General features: G+C 37.9%; 1 non-coding gene across 1 annotated transcript; it reads right to left on the bottom strand.

The window, feature by feature from the left end:
• Positions 1–14,615: 14,615 nt before the first annotated feature.
• On the bottom strand, positions 14,616–14,802 carry LOC122144647. Its single transcript, XR_006159804.1, has one exon. It is a non-coding gene; the product is annotated as a U2 spliceosomal RNA (small nuclear RNA).
• Between the last annotated feature and the right edge of the window lie 5,214 nt (positions 14,803–20,016).

The raw sequence follows: 20,016 nt of genomic DNA, 5'->3' as shown, positions 1-20,016 counted from the left end.
TTAATGATGGACTAATCATTTACAAAACACGACTATACATTCATAAATAATTAATAAGTAATAAGTTAAAATTTTAGTAATGTTTTATTAATTCAGTTATAAGTCACTTATAAGTTATTAGTTAATGATGAACGAATAATTTACACAACATGACTATATGTTCATAAACGATTAATGAGTAGTATGCTAACGATTTACAAATGTGTTGTAAGTTATCTTAAAAAAAGTTTAAATCATGAAATAAATCAAACTGATCATTAGTAGATGGTTTATAAGTTATCAGTTGATGCAATATTTATCACTTATAAATCAATGAAGTATTTATGTCAAAATTGTTTTGTATAATTATCTCAATAAACAATTGTTAATCATGAACAAATGATGAATAAACCATTAGTAATGATCAGTATATGATTTATTGGCAAATTTGTTAGCTGGTCTGTGTTCAGATCTATAGTTTAATCTAAAGTGTAAACTATTCATCACTTGTAAATGTGTTACATATCACTTGCAGGCCTTTCTTACCTGTTACAAGTTATTTGTATATGTACACAAGTCATTTATAACACTTTCTGCATCCCCTAATCTAAAGTGAAAACTATTCTTCACTGTATTTTTCCAACGCCTCCAAAAACGCCCATTTTACGTCGTGATAATGAAACCCCTGGAATATAGTAAACCAGTATTCTGTAGTCTTTCATTTGACACAATTATTGCGCTATGTCTGTTTGGTGAGCATGCGCTTGGTGGCGCTCATTCACTTAAGTCTGCAAGTTTAGTGGAGAATTGAATGCGGAAGGCTCCAGACAGCAAAATGGAAATATTTTCATGACTTTCTAACGTTTACAGAATATACCTGTAAAATGTAAGTTATGCACTGAGGAACACCTAACAGCACCTCTCAAACAGCAAAAGTAGTGTCTCTGTCAGCAGCACATGAGTTTGTCAGACCATCTTACAGGGAGAACCACAAACTGTACTTGTTAACTATACCTTATGAGTTATTTTAAAGACCCTAATATAAAGTATGTCTCATGTTTAGGACAAATACAGAGTTCTGGCATGAAACTCTAGATGGCGCAGTTCAAATGGTCTAACTCAATCTGACCTAATGATTACATGGTACAGCTTATTGGTTCTCTCCTGTATCAGTAGCCAATGAGCTTGCTGCTCAGCATTCAAATATATGACTAGGGCTTATCATAGTAGTTGCAGCTTGCTTCAGAAACCCGCCACCTTCCCCAGCTCCACCTGTATAGATCTGCTACAAGGTGATTTGTGTATGCTATGTGGGTGTTATTTCATGTACGTTATATTTGTAGCAGCAATATTTCTTACATGCTCACAGCAGCATGTTGTGGATGTATTGGCAGTAGCGGTACTTGCTCTGCTGCAGCAGCAGTGAAGCAGATCTATTCCGCCAAGACCAAATACATAAACATTGTCATGTACATTACCATGCCAATCTCTCCAAGAGTTGTCATGACAGAAATTGGATTATGCACTTTCCCCGCACCAGCACACTCATCTGCTATTATTCAGACGCACTCGTATCAAGGTACTAACTTTATATCAATATTAACGGTATTGCCTCATACCATATTGCTTATAAAAAATATATCAATATATATTGTACAAACTCGATATACCATCCAGCCCTAGTCATTTTTTCAACAAAACACAAGACAGTAGTGATAATTTCTCTTGGACATGAGTCTGCACTGTACTGCACTGTATGCAGTGATTCAGTCAGTTCAGCAAACAAATGGCTCATAATCAGCCATCTCCTCAAGAGACCCTTTATGTGACGCACATAAATTGGATGCAAGTATCCTTCACTTTGCTGCACCAAATTACTAAAAAAAAAAACACAATATATTGACCCACTTTGTGTTTCTATCATGCACGCTGTGTGCTTTTGTGATGATGTAAAATAAACATTGTGCAACGGGGGTTTATGTGAATCAAGTGAGTGTGAAAGCAGACCAACACTGCAGGGGTGCCAGGTGTCAAACTTCTAATTGGTTCGATTACCTAATGAGAGTGTGACATCCTCACAATTTAAACACCTCTGTTTAAGAACACAGTGAGAGATTGGTAACTTCTGACATAAAGCTGATGATGCCGAGCTAGACATACATATATACATTGTCTTGCGAAACAATTATTATTATTTTCTTTTTTTTTTTTTTCATTGCAGCCTTATGTAAAACTGCTTTCAATTACTTTTTTTTCACACCAGTCTACACTTCATATACCATAAACCAAATATACATAATTCATAGCTTTCATTAGCAAAAAAAAAAAAAAAAATAAAAAATAAAAACATCATTTGGAGTAGATGCCATTTTTCTGTATTCTGCCTTTTAATTTAACATTTGGTTTTATAACCTAAAACGGTTAACACATGCCTGGCAAGATTTCTTAAAAAAATAACACCGCAACAACAAGTCTAATAAGCTGTTTTGAACAAAAATGATGAACATTCACTTACATACTAGCTTGTTTAGCGACAGTATGTGAGTACACATCCAGACCCACATGAGTAGCAGAGATGCTAAGATCATATGTATACTTTGCTGTGTCGCGGGAGTGCAGCAGGCGCGAGTATGAGGAATGGAGTTTAATTCATATGGACTCTGAATGAGTGAAGTGGAATGGATTTGAGGAAGCAGCAACGTGAAAGTCAAGACTGTAGCTAAAATGCGGAATGGAGTTTTATTTATTAGGGCATTCCTCAAGTGGAATGGATTTGACTGACAGTGCTTTGAAAAGTCCACAGATATATGCGCTGAATTAGAGACAATAAAAGTGGGTGGATCCAATATCATTGGTCTTAAAAAGTGAGTGTCTTGTCCCACCCACATAGAATGGTTCAGACTCCCATGCATATGATAATTACATGGCACAAGTATTGAAATTTAGCTATGGAACATTCCTGTTTCACTGGATCATCTTTGTACTTTTGATGCTTTTGTACTTTGGCTGGAGTCAAACTGTGTTTCAGTTGACTGGACATGGTTTGCAAAGGCACACAGCTAAAAATTCATATCAGAGTAAAAGCATGCCTTGAAGTCAGAGGAAAGGCCTGCAGAGTTGAGAGAGAGGATTATGTTGAAACACAGATCTTGGGAAGATCTACAAAAATAAATAAATAAACAGATTAACTGAAGGTTCACAGGAGCATGTGCCCTCCATAATTCTTGATGGAAGAAGTTTGGAACAACCGGGGCTCTTCTTACAGCTGGTCTCCTGGCCAAAATGAGCAATCAGTGGAGTTGGGCCTTGGTTAGAGTTGTGACCAAGAGGCTGGTGGTCACTCTAGTTGAGATCCGTGATCATATATGGAGATGGGAAAAAGTTACAGAAGGACAAATATCTCTGCAGCACTCCATTGATTTGGGCTTTATGGCGGTGTGGCCATACATAATCCTCCCCTCAATGAAGACTCATGATACCCCACTTTGGAAAATGAAATTTGCAAAATTCCAAGTGGGTTTTTGTTGCAAAAAAGCACCTTAAAGAATTTCAGACTGTGAGAAACTAGATTTTTTGGTCTGATGAACCTCAATTTCAAGTGTCATGTCTGGAAGAAATCAGGCATTGCTCATCACCTGCAGAGTATAATCCCAACAGTAAAGTGTGGTGATAGCAGCCTTATGCTGTGGGGGTAGAGACTGAAGTACTCATTAGAATACGAGGAAAGCTCAACACAGCTAAATATAGAGATAGCCTTAAAAAAAAATCTTGTTCAGAGCACTCCTACTGGACAGTGACCCTAAGCAAACAGCTAAAACAATGCAAAACTGGCTTACAGACAAGTCTGTGAACGTCCCTGAGTGGCCCAGCCAGAGCCTAGGCTTGAACCTAATCGAACATTTTTACAGAAGCCTGAAAATATCTGACATCTCCCATCCAACCTGACAGAGCTTGAGAGATGAAAAGGTGAGGATAAGAATGTCAGACAATTGCCACAAGCAGATGTGTGAAGCTTGTCACATCTTACCCAAAAAAGTTTTGAAGCTATAAAATAGTTTCAACTAAGTACTGAGTTAAGGGTACAAATACTTGCAATGTACTTAAGTTTTTCCTTTTTAATAAATTTGCAAAGTTGTGACAAATCTGTTTTTGCTTTGGCATGATTTATGGCATCAACATAAATGTGAAAATATATATATATTGAATACTTTCTTAAGACACTGTATATTATATATAATATTTAAAATTAAACAAGTGGATGCAGTTTCTTAGTGCAACAAGTTTGCAGCATGCAAAATAAACAGCAGTAATGTGTTGGCCAAGCATTCACATCTGCATTTATACTTGTTGTTTGATTTCATCTTCTGTTATCCATTTAAATGGCCCTTTTTTACTTGCCAGTTGCATTTTGCTGCAGTTCAGATATAATTTCTCATTCTTCAAGACCTTACATCCTTTCACATTTTCATGATAATTGCACATTTATACACAAACCCGTGGCTTTGTTCTTTTATAACTTTGATTCAGCTATGCTTCATAAAGCCGCATCATTCTGGAAGATTCTGTTGAACTTATGCATTGTTCTACATTAGTCTTTCAGCAGCTGCCGAATATTGGTTCAAAATAGCCAAAACTGTTCTAGTCATACAACAACACTACAAAGTTATTTTTTTAAATGTCCACTCAGGCAGTATTGAAATATGGATTCAAACTCTTGCACTTTTTAATCAGCATAAGGGAACTTTTGAACACTTATCTCTCACTGTAAGATTTTACTTCTAAAGGACTTGTGCGTTTGGGGAAATAAGCACATTGAGTTTCCTGCAGATGGGATTCACTGGCATATACCTGTTTATCTGTCTGCCTTTTTATCCTCCTTTTCTCTGTCTCTCTGTCTGCCTATCTCCATCTTTCCGGCGTAAGGGCAGACAGGCTTGTCCCCTGAATGACAAATGCTTGTTTGAAACAGTTAAGTCCATCATGGAGACAGAGAGAGACTGTGGAGGAGTGATAAATTAAAGACATGCCTGGGGGAAAAGGAAGTGCAATGGAATCAGTGAGGAACTGAAGTGGGGTGATGTCAGAGGGGAGGAAGAGGATGATGAACAAAATAGCGTAAAATGGAGGAGATTTATTGTGTGTACCGCTATCTGCTGAATGAAGTGTTCAAATCTAATCAAGATGTTTTTGCACAGCCAAACATATGGTCTGTCAGACACTGTAATGTGAAGCACTAATGTCTCTATAATTTCAAGCTTGTAGATGAAATGATAGCCTTGCTGAAATATATACTGTATATATACATACTTCTTTTTATTGATAATTGTCAAATATATATATATATTATATATATATATATATATATATATATTTTACTAACATACCCTCGGTCCCCTTGGATGGGAATGAGCATTGTGTGAATATGCTTATGCCTGTTTACTCTGAATGCTGAAGCCTGAGTTGTTCAACTGCCTATATAAGTTGGTGCTGAAAGACATTTCATCAGAATATTTCATCTGATAACAACAGTCTCAACAGTCTCAGTCATCGACTCACGTGCAGCTTAATAGCATGGCAGTCTACGCGATGTTCGTTCCTGTTATCACAGGGAACCAAGATTATGTTAGTTACCAGAGAGTTCCCTTACGAAAACAATCTCTCATGTTGCGTAAACTTGCTTGTGAGGAATGAATACAATAGTGCCGTGTTATACATTAGTGCAGAATGAAAGCCGCTCTGCCAACCCATTCCTGGAGTGCCCGTAGCGAGGGTCCCTAAGAAGCATGAGCCAAGAACAAGACTCAGATCACAAGGCTGGGATATACATAACAAGACCTCTTCCACTCATATAGGGGATCAGGGTGATAAGGCAGATAAGATCCGTGCCTGAAGGGCAAGGACATCCACGTTATTAAACCTGGTGAAGGTAGATGGCGAAGACCAGCCAGCTGCCTCCCCCTTTTCTGACAACGCAGTTTGGGTGCCGGTTCAGAGCTAGAGCCTAGTTTCAAATCGGTTCTTTGTCTTTTGACACCCAAAGCACTAGCTCCGAATCAGGAAAAGTGTTTCGTAAGTAGCACCAAAACATTGTTGAGCTAGAAGTAAGAACTGCTTGTGTCAAGGGCTTGGGGCAGGGTTACCGTGACCAACAAAATACATTAAACCACCATATTTGAAATAACAGCTAAACATGAACATGTTGGATTCATGGATGTTTGGATGCCGATGTAGGTTTTTAAAGCCATGAACATCAATAGCAACGCAACATCCACCATTTTTGATGGTGTTTAGGCTTTTTTTCGGGATGTGTGGCACCGGTGGCACGGGTTTTCTTTCTGGACTGCATAAAAGTCAGAGTACACACACCACTTAAGGGTGTAAAGGTGTCTCGTAGACAGTTAATTACCCTTGCGGAGAGCTGTAAATACTCCCATTAAAGGGAATGAAGACACCACAGCTTGGGCTGGAGATACCAGATCATGTTCTTCCTCAACCAGATCGGCCAAGGGTCTACCGGCAGCAGCTGAATTAACTCGAGGAGCCATGTCTGGTTCCTCCAGAGTGGGGCCACCAGGAGGACTGAGCATCTGACTTCCCTGACTTGCACTCTGAGGTGAAGGTGTCCAAGGCACTAAGCGTGGGATGGTACACAGGCTTTTAGCCAGAAATGGAGAGGCCACATGTGAAGCAGAATCACAGAGGAGGCAGGGAACATGAGGCCGAGCATCCTCTGGAAAATATAGAGGGTGCGAGAAGCCCCCAATGTGAATAACACCGCTGGTCACTGAATTGCCTGCACAAGTCAGGCCAGTGCAGCAACCATATACGTTTTCTTCAAAGCCGTCAATGGAGGTGAGGGCGGCAGAAGCAGAAGGTTCATGAGCCGAGTAGAGGGCATGCCATGAGTTGGTGAGTTCATTGTGAACTCGAAAAGAATGGTTTTGGTCTTTGGTGGGATGATTGCTGGCAACGTCCTGGCAGGAACCAATCATCCATGCGCCCGTGGGCAGGCTCTTGTGGAACCAACCATTCTAAGCCGAGTTACTCCACAGCCTTCATGAGGATGCAAATCAATTTGCTGTCCACACAGGCCCGTTTTGACTCTTTGGGGGGAATGGTGCCGGGATCTTCTCCTGAGCATGCCCAATCCTCCAGATCTCAAGCTGTCAGTAAAATGTAGTTGTCAGTGACAGCTTTCTCAGATTGACCGAAACAGATCAAACTGCTCGTTGCTGATCCTCATGTGAAAATTGGACAGTTGAATCATAATGCCGCAGGGAGAGTGAAGCACGCGGGACCAGTGCTAGCGTGAGATCACTCAAGCTCATTTGCTCAGCCCCCCAACTCCTCCAAGATTCCAGGGAGGGAAGAAACAGGAGATCGCTAGGGGCGGGTCTGCCTTCATGAAAGAAGGTGATCCTCGAGCGAAGCAGGGTGAAACTCATGCTCTCACAGCTCTCACTCACTGTGCCCTGGATGAGCCACACTTATGGTGTGACATTTGTGCTGAAATTTGCTCCTAGGAAATTTGCTTTCAGTGATCACCGGATGGCCGCAGGGGAGAAAACCTATTGTACACAATCTACTGCATGCCTTCTGTCGTCTATTTGATAGTTTATACTTTTTAGCAAGTAAAAGGTATTTTATTATAATTTTAAGAATGTCCACCTTCAGGTCGTGCTTCACATGTCTTTTTGCTGTGAAATCTTTACTGATTTGTATACAGTAAAGGATACATTTGTTAGTAATATTTCAAGATGAATACAAATCTGCACCTAATTGCATCAGCTTGGGGCTCTGAATAAAACTGAAAAAAAAAAAAAAAAAAAAAAAAAATCATGTGTCAGGTTTAACAGGGTTATATAGTGATTTGTCAGAGAAAAGATTTAGGATTTTCCACAAATAGCTTATTTTACTAGCCTACTATTCTACCAATCAATTGCTGTTGCATTTTCTAATGCTTTTGTTTTTAGGCTAATATCCATTTATGCAATTGCAGTAAAATCACATTAGCAGTAAATAATAATCAGAAAAAAAATAATAATAAAAATAAAAAAATTGAGATGTCTCAAAGAGAAACAGAGCTATTTAACAGCCTGAACTGAATCTCCTTTCACAAAGTGCTGATATTTTTCAGTCATAATTGCTATAAAGCACATTTGAGAGCCCAGAAAGGAAAATTACCCATTTTGCGCACCATCTAACCATTATTATTTGCACAAATTGATTTTAAAATCTGTTGCTTTTATGTAAGATTTTTGCCATGTGAGAGCCTGAAAGTGAAACGGAGAATGAAAAAACGTCCCCTTATTTCAGACGATACACTAACCGTAAGGCTCTCAATGAACGCATACAAGAAAAGGTCATTTTCTCAAAGAGCTCCGGTATCTATTCGCTAAGGACTAAAGAGAACCTCTAAATTATGGTATTTAGAGATCTCAACAAAAACAAAAATGATACTTGAAAACACAATATCATGCCTTTTCAAGACTTTTTGTGAAGAATATTGACGTGCCTAACCGAAACAGAAATAGAAAAGGCTATTGGAGAAAGGTAAAGGCTGTCTACACTACCTTCCCTGTAATTTAATTATAATAAGGTAAAAGCCAATTTACAGAGAACCAAAGAAAGCTTCTGAGTCACTGTATTTAAACATCTACTTTGAGAAACTTTGAAATTGTTCACTTTTTCCCCTTTTCTCTGGATGGGAGGGCGAATGGGAAAAAGAGGTAACAGTGAGCATCCCAGGCGGTTTCTGTAACGCACCCTGGTTGCTCAGTGCATGTTGGGCTCTACTGTATAAATTCCATTTTCATTACCTTCTGTAATAAATGCAGTGTGAATCCTGGGAGGCAGGGGCGGCAAAAATAAATCTGATACATGAATAAACGATGTCCCTAGGGAGGAAGGGCTCCTCCTTTGTGAAGAAGATTGACTTCTCCAAGACGGGACACATGAGGCAGGAGGAGCACAAACAGAAATAGAAACCGTGAGTGAAGTCAAGCGAAACTCTCTAACGCATATTCTTCACCTCCAAATTCCTTCAGTTTTGAGTCCTATAAACATTAACAAATGTATGCTCTGACAGCTTCAGTGCTTCAGTTAAACATAAGGAGGGATTTTTAAACAAAAGAAAGAAAGAGACTCTGCGTGTTTACATGCACTTGAGTCATGCAAGCCACATCATATGATAATAATTTCTATGATACCTACAGCTATCACAGAAAATTTCCAGAATCACATAATATATTTTTGTTTCTCACTGACAGCCAGGGATGCATGACATTCAGATTAACACAAAGCTTATCTGAGCATATCACACCAGTCCTCAGGTCCTTACACTGGCTGCCAGTTATATTTAGGATTGATTTTAAAGTACTTTTACTTGTTTCTAAATCACTCAATGGCCCAGGACCAAAATACATTGCAGATATGCTCACTGAATATAAACCTAACAGACCACTCAGTTCATTAGTATTGAGTCAGTTAGAAATACCAAGGATTCACACAAAACAAGGGAAGTCTGCTTTCAGTTATGCTGCCCGCAGTTGGAATCACTTTCCAGAAGTGATCAGATATGCTAAAACAATAGTCACATTTAAATGCAGACTCAAAACTCATCTGTTTAACTGTGCATTTATTGAATGAGCATTGTGCGATGTCCGAACTGATTGCACTATATTTTATGTATAATCATTTTCTATTCTTAACTGTTTTAAACTCATTTTAAACCTATTAAATCATTTTTTAATCGTTTTCAAAGTTTTTAAATTCCTTGTTTTATGGTTGTGATTTTTTATTATTATTTTCTTTTCTTTTATGTTAAGCACTTTGAATTACCATTGTGTATGAAATGTGCTATATAAATAAACTTGCCTTGCCTTGACAGATCATTAGTTAATATATATTCACATAGTTAGAAATATGAGAAGATAGAAATGTGCTTGTTAATGTTTACTAATGTACTTATTAATTGCCTAATGAATAACAGATCATTATTTATTGTAAATTGAAATGTTTATAAATGTCATCAAACTTTCAATTCATATGATCAGGACCTTTTTAAAAATCTGCAAATGATTTTAACAGAAATTATACAATGATTACAAACTTATTTGTTAATGTACTTTTGAATAATTACAAATGTAATTAATCTTCAGTTCATAAATTACCTAATACTATGTTTTTTATTTTTTATTTTACATTTACCCGATTTGTATCTTGTTGCAAACAATTTTTTGTCCAAAAAATCCTCTGAAGGGTAGTGTCATTAAATTTATTTAATTGCTCCCTACTGAGACAGGGCATCCTTGAACTCTTGATGGGGCTACCTCTGATGTGATACCAGCCATAGCCATTGAAAGTGAGCAAGTGTCACCTACCAGATTTTGCGTGCTTCTATAGCTGAAACTTGGCAGCCACAAATATGCCATGAAATTAGAGTACTAAGAAAAAAAAATAAAAAATTCACCCATATTTATTTCTACTTGTTTTTTTCACTGTACAACGCTCGCCGGGAGAGCCAGCTGACAACGTTGATTGTCTTCCATGTGTTTTTCTTCTCTAGTCACATTTGACCTCGCGAGTCTCCGTGAGATCTCATTTCACTGTGAAATCATTAGGCTTGTTTTAGATGAGCATAATCTGCGTTTAACCGATCACTGGTGATCACCACAAGATTCATAGCGGTTAGGAATAGGCTTGTTTGAGACGTGCCTTGCCTCGCCTGAAATGTAGGCGAGAGTAGGCGACTGCAGTAAGGGGAGGGGTCAAAAAAGATCTTTGAAGTTGGACACTTCCTGAATCTCACTGTTTTGTCACCTGCAAACGTCAGCAATGGAGGAGATTGCGTTCTCGTTTTTTTTTTTCGCAGACGAAGTGAATGTAATCGAAATACCACTGTTTTGTCATCATGTGCATCAATTCCTTTGTTCTGCTGAACACAAAGGATGAAATTTAGAAGAATGTTTGCAAACAAGCAGGTTTCTGCCACCATTTCACATCCATAGTATTTTTCCATACTATGTAAGTCAAAGCTGTTTTGTAGCAAACATTTTTCAGAATTTCTTCCCTTGTTTTAAGCCAGACCCTGACACTTCTCAGATGAAACCACACAAAGATGAGGCATAATGGCTAAACAGTCCATTTAGATATGTATGTGTGCATGTATATTTTTAATGGATTGATTTATTAATTCACACAAACATACAATAGAATAAAGTGACCGAGGGTGGTTCGCCTTGCTCTGATGTCATGGTGACGTATAGCAAAAATCTCTTGCGACAGCAAGTCTCATTTTCTTGGTTAAATAAACATTACTTACACCATCAGAAAATCATAATAATAATATAAAAAAGGGATCTAAAAAAGATCTAGGAAATCTATATCATGTTTTACATTAAAGGGATACTCCACCCCAAAATGAAAATGTTGTCATTAATCACTTACCCCTACATCGTTCCAAACCCATAAAAACACAATTTAAGATTTTTTGGATGAAAACCGGGAGGCTTGTGACTGTCCCATTGACTGCCAAGTAAATAACACTGTCAAGGTCCAGAAAAGTATGAAAGACATTGTCAGAATAGTCCACCTGCCATCAGTGATTCAACCGTAATGTTATGAAGCAACGTGAATACTTTTTGTACACAAAGAAAACAAAATAACGACTTTAGTCAACAATTTGTCTCCCCTGTGTTTCTCCACATCACAGCGCCAGCTTATGCTCTTCTATGTCAGCTGCGCTGCACAGATGCACTGTTTTTGTTCAAATCAAAGCATACATGTAGAAAACGTATCCTTGTGTCGCGGCTGACACAGAAGAGTGTGTGAACAAAAAACTGAACTGTTCATGTCCTCATAGATATGTGGGAAGATCCTGACACGATGATCCTTGTCGCAAGCGATGTGCTGTGTACCGTCTTGATTAGGCTCCTTAAGGCTCTCTTCAGAATCTTCGTCTGCCAAAGCTTGATGTCATTCACCCTCACGTGAAACATGACATCTCTGATGCCCTCGCCACCCTTCAAGATTGTTGGTATTTGTGCAAAAACATTGAGAAAAAGAGCACCAGGAAAACAGCGAGTGTGTACCTTACCTTCAACTAAGATAGCACAGACGTGCCGGACGATGGAGTCTCAGATGATCACAGCGCCGCATACTGTCTCACGATGGGGAGCAAAGCAGTTCTGGGTGGAGATCTCGAAGACTGGAGGTGGCGAAGAGGGAGAGGTCTTTCATCATGTGTCTTTCATAATTTGATATCACAAATGTTAGCTTAGCAGCTTACTGTTACACAAACCTACTGCATAATATTCAAATTCATACAGAAGCTACTTCCATATACACATCATAACATAACAGGAACTATGTAAGGCTGCTATTTATCGACTATAGCTCAGCTTTCAATACTATAGTCCCCATAAAGCTAGCTTCTAAACTCATGGACCTCGGCCTGAATTCTTCACTATGCAACTGGATGCTTGATTTCCTCACCGGCAGACCTCAAGTGGTGAAAGTAGGCCAGTTCACCTGTAACTCCATCACCCTGAACGTAGGAGCCCCGCAGGGCTGTGTCCTGAGTCCCCTGCTCTACTAGGTAAAGAAACTAACAACATCGTGCCATCCCACAGCTCCACATCTATTATCAAATTTGCTGATGATACTGTGGTTCTGGGCCTCATTCACAACAATAATGAGACCGCATACTTGGATGAGGTAGAGAAACTAACATCATGGTGCCAGGAAAATTGTCTCTCTCTGAATGTGAGCAAAACTAAAGAGCTGATTGTTGACTTCAGGAACAGACAGCAGCAGCCCTATACTCCTCTAATGATCAGAGGGAACCCTGTGGAGAGGTTGAGCAGCTTCAAGTACCTTGGTGTAAACATCTCAGAAGACCTGAGTTGGACTACCCACATTCAAACACAAGTTAATAAAGCCAGGCAAAGACTGTACCATCTGCGACAGCTGAGGAAATTCAGGGTTTCACCAGCAATCCTGAAAACTTTCTATTCAGGGGCCATAGAAAGCGTATTGACAGTGTATCTCAGTGTGGTATGGGAACAGCTCCAGTCATGACTGCAAATCCCTGCAGAGAGTTGTGTGCTTTGCTGAGCGCATCACAGGGTCTGCTCTCCCCTCTCTGCAGGACATCTACCTCAAACGCTGCAAAAGCAGAGCTGTTAAAATCATCAAGGACTCCATCCATCCCAGTAACCATCTTTTCACTTTGCTGCCATCTGGTAAGCGCTTCCGTAGCCTGATGGCAAAAACCGAGAGACTTAGGAGGAGTTTCTTCCCCCAGGCCATCAGGCTCCTAAACTCAAAACCAGCCTCTTAACATCTTCCTGTCTCCACTTAATATTCACTTTATCAGTAAGATATTCATCATTCACTACCTCACATTGACATACTGAAAGTGTCAACCTGTTTGGACATTTGCCTCTTGTACATTCCTGTGTATCTTAATATTTAAGACTGCAGTATAATGCACATATGCACATTGCCTCTTGTACATCCCTGTGTATCTTAATATTTAAGACTACAGTTTACTTTCATGCACATTATTTTCCACTATATATTTAATTCTACAGTATACATCTTTTTTATATTTTATTCTTATATTCTTATTTTATTCTCGTTTACTTTTATTTAATTCTTTCATAGCTATATTTATGTATATTGTCATCTGTGTTGTATTCTTTAATAATTGAAATATCCAATAATCTAAACAGACTCACATTTCACTGCTGGTTATATATGCTCTATATAATTGTGTATGTGACAAATAAAAATCTTGAATTTTGAATAACTTCTGAAGTTAACCCAGGCTCCACTAAATCCTGCAAAATGAGTTTAGAACATCTTCAGAGTGATGTTTGGAGGTGCATAGATAAATGTCACTTTAGTGACTCACAGGACATGCCAACTCAGCCTTCTTTGTCGACCTCCTCACAGTCCTGGTGTTCATAATACAGTATACAGGGCTGGATCATTGGTTTTTTATCTGAGGATGGGGTGCATCAAGTTGCCACCTTTCAAAAATGATATGTCTTCTGGACACTGGCATATATAACAGGTCTAAAATGTTATTGTCTCTATCTGTACAGCCTACCAACTGCTCTGTCGGTAGAGAGAGACATTCACTGGCTGAACATAAGCATGTTGCATGGCTAGGGTCCCTCAGCAAATAGCCCTACAACCAAGGTACAAACTTGCTCTTTAACAGGTCTATGTCTTTGGATTTTATCATCTACAGTTCACAAATACAGCAAGTCAACCTGCTTTTTTTCTTGCTGCTTCCACTTGCTTGCCCTACCATTTGCACACATAATGTGAAATCCATCCAGTGCAACTGCGGGGCTGGAGCTCCGCCAGGTTTCTAGAAAGCACTTTAGGCTACATTTCCCATGACTCCTGGTTGGTGCTGACAGCTCGTACATTTTATTAGCCTGGTATCTTACATTACCCATAGTAATAGAAAGCCGCTGAAGTCCTTTACTTTCGAACCAGAATCAGGTGCCAGCTCTCCTTCCCCGCCCTTCAGCTTCTGTGCCAAGAAACAGAGATGCAGGTCCAGAAATTGTCATGGTGGATGGAATGACACAAACTGCTCTGCATTATTATTGCATTGTTCGTGGTATAGACAGAATTTCAAAATGTTCAGGGAAACTACGTAAATGTTTCACATAACTATATATACTATATCGCAAATCTAAACCTAGATTTTTTTCTTCTTTTGCAAAATATAAATTTTATTATAGCCAAGTTTACTAAGAACAGATACTACACTTGATCTTAGCCAAAAGGCCAAGAAGTGATCTGCATACATGCAACACACTCACTTAGGACTATAAGTGGCTACTGTATAGCAAATTTCAACTGCTTGATTGCTCATATCTTTGCAAAATTTAAATCATCACCCAGCTCTAATCTGCTAAATGCAACAATAAATGATCAGGTGAGTGAATCCAGAGGAGGCGTTGAGTATGGTTTCAATGGCTGGACTTGATATTTTCTCCATGCAGACAGTGGGGTGACCAGGATGGAGGAATAGATGCACACACCGCGGGAGAGACGTAGGAGAGGAGGACTTGGAAAGGGAAATCGCTGGAGACACACAGGAGGAACACGACCTCTAGGAGGTTCATGCTAACAAAGAGGTAGGTAGAGAGGTAAGTTAGAAGAGCCAATGCAGGTAACTTGAAACAGGGAGCTTTCCGCTGTGCAACTGCAAGATCGGACAATGGGGTGAACTGAGGTGTGTGCTTTTATGTGGTGGTGAGTGAAAGAGATCAGGTGCTGGTGATTAAATGATTGGATTGTGAGCAGGTGCTGGTGATTAATGCTCGAGTGAGGGAGGTGCGCTGTGGGTGATGAGCCTGACCGATTTGTGACATATATATAATATTAAAACTGAAACAAACAGTTTAGCTCCAACCCTGATCAAACTCACCTACCTGTGATTTTCTAATGATCCTGAGGACATTGATTAGCATGCTCAGGTGTGTCTGATTAGGGTTAGAGCTAAACTGTGCAGGATCTCATGGGCCAGATTTGAGGATCCCTGACCTATAGTAATTGTCTGCATTCTGATTAAAAAGAAGAAGTTTATAATAATGTTTAACAAAAAAATTAAATATACAAAAAAAATAAAAAAAAAAAAAAAAAAAATAAATAAATAAATAAAAAAAAAAAAAAACAATAATGATAATAAATAAATAAATAAATAAAATTAAAAAAATACATAATAGTATATAAAGTATTACAATACAAATTAATAAATTAAAGATCTCCAGGACCAGAATGAAAGGAACAGTTGAGCAAATATGTCCAAACCTATATGGCCTATAGGTCATATTTGAAAGTTATATTAAGAAATTGTTTAATCTTTATTCTCTTAAAATCGTGCCTTGCCCCATTCAAATCTAGATGCAGAACCTTTGTTTCTAAGCACATCCATACATAACTAGAAGAAAAAAGAAAACACATAAAAACTTTTTTTGTATTTATTTATTTATTTATTTGTATTTATGTATTTATTTATTTTTTGTCTATACCCTACACATTGAAAATCACTGATATAATAGTTGGTTCTTTTACAAGCAATCATTTGTGGCTCTTCTCATTTGTAATATGCTGGGGGAAAAAAGCCTGCTAAAAGAATAAGTTTTAGTGTAATTTACAACAATCTCTACAAGGACCAGTCAGATCATTGTTTCACACATCAAGGTTTCCATATTGTTCTTTCTGATGGGTGTCAGTCAGATCAGGGTGCTAGCACTGCTTCCCACCATGTGGATTATCTGTGACCGAGTAGCGAGTAAATGGTTTATTAACAAAGCGGCCAAAATGGCCTGTGTGTCCTCCTAAAAAAACTATTAACTCTGTCACTGAGCATCCCCTGCCTGTCCCACAACAGATGGGTGGACGTCTGTGATCTGTGTAAGCAATTTTGCGCATGACTGCCACGTAATTTCTTAGGGTGACATCTCACGCTGGTTTTTGGTCTGTACTTTGACCTTGAAATTCAACAAAATTGTGCCTGTCTGTGTGGATTATTGTAGGCCCTTTACAGGAACAAGAATCAATCAATCATGAATTACAGATGCAGAGAACAAGGCTCATTATACAGCTTTGCAAATTTTTGTGACTGATGGATAATTTCATCCAACTTCATTTTATGAACTTGTTTGATTTACATATTCATGTACACTTTGCATGCTAGAAAACCCCTGAAAAGTTAAAAGGACAATTAATTTAAATAGTTTAAGTTGCAGTCACATTTACCATTGCTCAGCAAATTTTCAGGGGTGAAAATCAGTTAGTCAAGTGAATTTGCTGCGTTGACTAACAGAAAGCTGGTTGGTTTGAAAACGGCTTTTGTGTGAGATATCTAATATGCAGCATACAAATATCTAATATGCTTGAAATGCACAAAACAAATTGACAATAATTCATCTGTAAAATGAAGGATGGTCTCAGGTGTCCTCATAGTATTTGGATGTGTTTTTAGGATTACAATGAAATGTTTTTATGAAGGCATATTTGGTGTTAAAATAGCTACATTTACATGCACCCAAATAATCTGATAGTAATTGGATTGATGGCTTAATCTGACTAAAAAAAATCTTAATGTAAACAACTCAAATGATCAGATTGAGCTTGATGTGAATGAAATTTCGGTGGTGGTAGACCTGAGAAATAATCCGATCAACAGAAACAAGAAGCATGTAAAAGCTTGAATAACCACTATGTTCTCAACTGGAATAAAAAAAATACCTTTCATATATGCATTGCCCATATATAATAAATACGTGCATATGTATTATGTCTTATGAACTGGTCAGTGGAGGAGATTTACCAGATTTACTAAACATAGCAAATTAGCATGAGGTGCAAATACCAGTAAATGTACTGTACTACCACAAACCTTAGTAAATCACCTTGCACAAATGTATATGTATGTGAATATCAAACAGTTTGTAAAGTTTAGGATTCAGAGAAACACAACTTTTAGAATCTGAAATTGGATTGGATTCATTCGACTGACAAAAATGAGCACATATAAACATATATAGTACCTGTTTTTGCAGTTAATCTTTCAATATTTGTAACACAGGCTCATTGAATATAATAGTGCTTGTGGTGATGTTTCTGCAACACTGATATCACGTACCTTATTGCACATTTCACGCCAGTTTCAAAGTGGTGCTAAAACACGCGTTCAGTGTGTGACCATGGCTATGTTTTATTACATATTGCTGCATTTTTATTATGGTGCTTCAGGTACATATTGTGGCTGTTCAGAATTAAAAAGTCCATGGAGTGTTTCTAAAAGCTTAATGCTCTATTGTTTTGGAAAATCACAAACCCCCTACAACCAAATCCACCCCTTAACCTACCCGGTAGAGTTAACAAATGCAAAAGTAATATAAAAACATATTCGTTAAGGTAGCTGTGCTGTTTTAACTTCCTTATAGACAGGTTGGAGCTGTTTTGTTGAAGCATAGATTCACGTGATTCATACCAGAGCAATTCACCTCACAAGTGCAGCGCTTGCCGTGTGAGCTACTGATCAAACCTACTGCATTAGAAAACCCTTACATATGAAACTGTATATGTGACGCTAACGTTCAAAAGTATCAGTTTTCTAATCTTGCAGCCTGTTAAAATAGTTTTTAGGTCTTAACATAATATTGTGCACATGTATGTGAAAATTAGTTTTTCTTAATCGAAACTCAGGCCCTGAAAATGATAAAAGGAATGATAATAGGAATAAAAGTTGTCTGAATTGTCTAGTGTCTAGTGTTTTAGTGTTCATTTCAACTGGAAACTTCAGTGATTTGTATACGTTTTTTTTTTGAAGTAGAAGTATTTCCAATGAGCCTGGGTTAGATTTTAGCTACTAAAAGGAATGCATGCTGTTGAAGTATAATCAAGCTATACTCAAAATTCTTAAAATAGTAGTTTTTCATATTGTGTACTTATGCGTCAACCAAGCAGCTGCCATTGAATCATTAAACTAGAACATTCCTGTTGCAAACACTTGCGGTGTAAACAGTTTGCTTCATTATAATAGGACTGATTATTTTAGTTTTAATCAATAATTATTCAATCAATTTATTAATATACTCTTATCAAATTTAAAAATTAGTTTTTATCATATTTAGTCAACATCTATTTTAGTTTTAGTCAAGTTTTAGTCAGTGATTCGACTAAATGTCTGAGCAAATTAGTCTAGTTTTATTCAGTGAAAACTAACACATTTTTGTCATATTTTCGTCTCACTGTATAATGGTTAAAATGATAAAAAAAAAATATTATTTTGCACAATCTTAATTGCAATGATTGTTCTCATTTGGGAAATTTATTTTTACATTTCATCAGAAGTTACTCTTTCACCAATAAACACAATTCAATAGAATATCAACATTAAGTTTACAGATTTATCAGAGGATATCAATTAGAGGCTAAAAAAACACCAAATACTTTAGATAGGCTATACACTTGCCCTGTCTACATTATGAAAACTGGTGTAATAAAAACCTACTGTACACTCAAATATTATAACAGAGAAACTCCTAATAGTAATTCCAATAATTCCAATAATTCCACAGGGGCAGCTGTGGCCTAATGGTTAGAGATTTGGACTTGTAACCAGAAGGTCGCAGGTTTGAGTCTCGGTGCTGGCAGGAGTTGTAGGTGGGAGGGAGTGAATGAACAGCGCTCTCTTCCACCCTCAATACTCATGGCTGAAGTGCCCTTGAGCAAGGCACTGAATCCCCAGTTGCTCCCCGGGCGCTGGATATAGCTGCCCACTGCTCCGGGTGTGTGTTCACGGTGTGTTCACTTCTCACTGCTGTGTGTGTGCACTTGGATGGGTTAAATGCAGAGCACCAATTTTGAGTATGGGTCACAATACTTGACAAATGTCACGACTTTCAAATTGCATTATGTTTCTCTTTTAAAACAATAAGACTTATTGCTGCACAGAGGTTGTGTAAGTAGCATTACAATCAGCATCCACAATCACAAACAACCAGTCGAGATCCATGACAGAACACAGACTGGATGAATGACACTTTTACGTAGAATATATCAAATGGAGATCGCTGAATTCCAGCTTACTTGTACAGTAGGCTACTGTATGCCAGTGTTTTTAGATCACGGAGCCTCCGCAGAGAGAGAGGGTGTTTAAATGGTTGCCAGATTGTATAAAGCAAAAAGCCAGACAGAAAACGTATCCTTTTAAGAGAAAAGCTCTGATTGGGGGATTTGAGGTATTGATATCTGGCAACCGAATACTTGAACGCTCGCATAATAGAGTCTTGTACAGCAGTCTGAAAATGATTTGGATCCACTTTTTCAAAAAAATAAATAAATAAATACATTAAAAAAATCATGTATATATATATATATATATATATATATATATATATATATATATATATACATATACATGTGTGTGTGTGTGTGTGTGTATATATATATTAATATATATATACAGTACATGTCAAAAGTTTGGAAACATTA

The sequence above is a fragment of the Cyprinus carpio genome, unplaced genomic scaffold (assembly GCF_018340385.1).
Source record: "Cyprinus carpio isolate SPL01 unplaced genomic scaffold, ASM1834038v1 S000006746, whole genome shotgun sequence".
NCBI lineage: Eukaryota > Metazoa > Chordata > Actinopteri > Cypriniformes > Cyprinidae > Cyprinus > Cyprinus carpio.
Note: the sequence above shows the minus strand (reverse complement) of the source record. Positions and strands in the feature narration are given on the sequence as shown.